The sequence below is a fragment of the Parambassis ranga genome, chromosome 2, assembly GCF_900634625.1.
Source record: "Parambassis ranga chromosome 2, fParRan2.1, whole genome shotgun sequence".
In the NCBI taxonomy this organism is placed as follows: Eukaryota; Metazoa; Chordata; class Actinopteri; family Ambassidae; genus Parambassis; species Parambassis ranga.
Window position 1 is genome coordinate 29,450,038 of NC_041023.1, and position 266 is coordinate 29,450,303.

Genomic DNA, 266 nt, shown 5'->3' on the forward strand with positions numbered 1-266 from the left:
CACATTATTGCATGCACACACTGCCTATTGACCAACAGCATTAACGTGTAACCTCATCAGCACTCTGCATATATTGGACTACTTTAAAAATAGTCCATAGATTGCTGTGATATGTAGATATTTACATTTCTCACTTAGTAAGGCATGCCATTATTTAAAACTTTCCCTCAACATGGGCTCTGATTCCTTTGTTAGCAGGTTACAATCTCAGCTGAAGTTGTTGCCATGACGATAATACTGCACTTGTCGCTGACAGGACTTCTGAA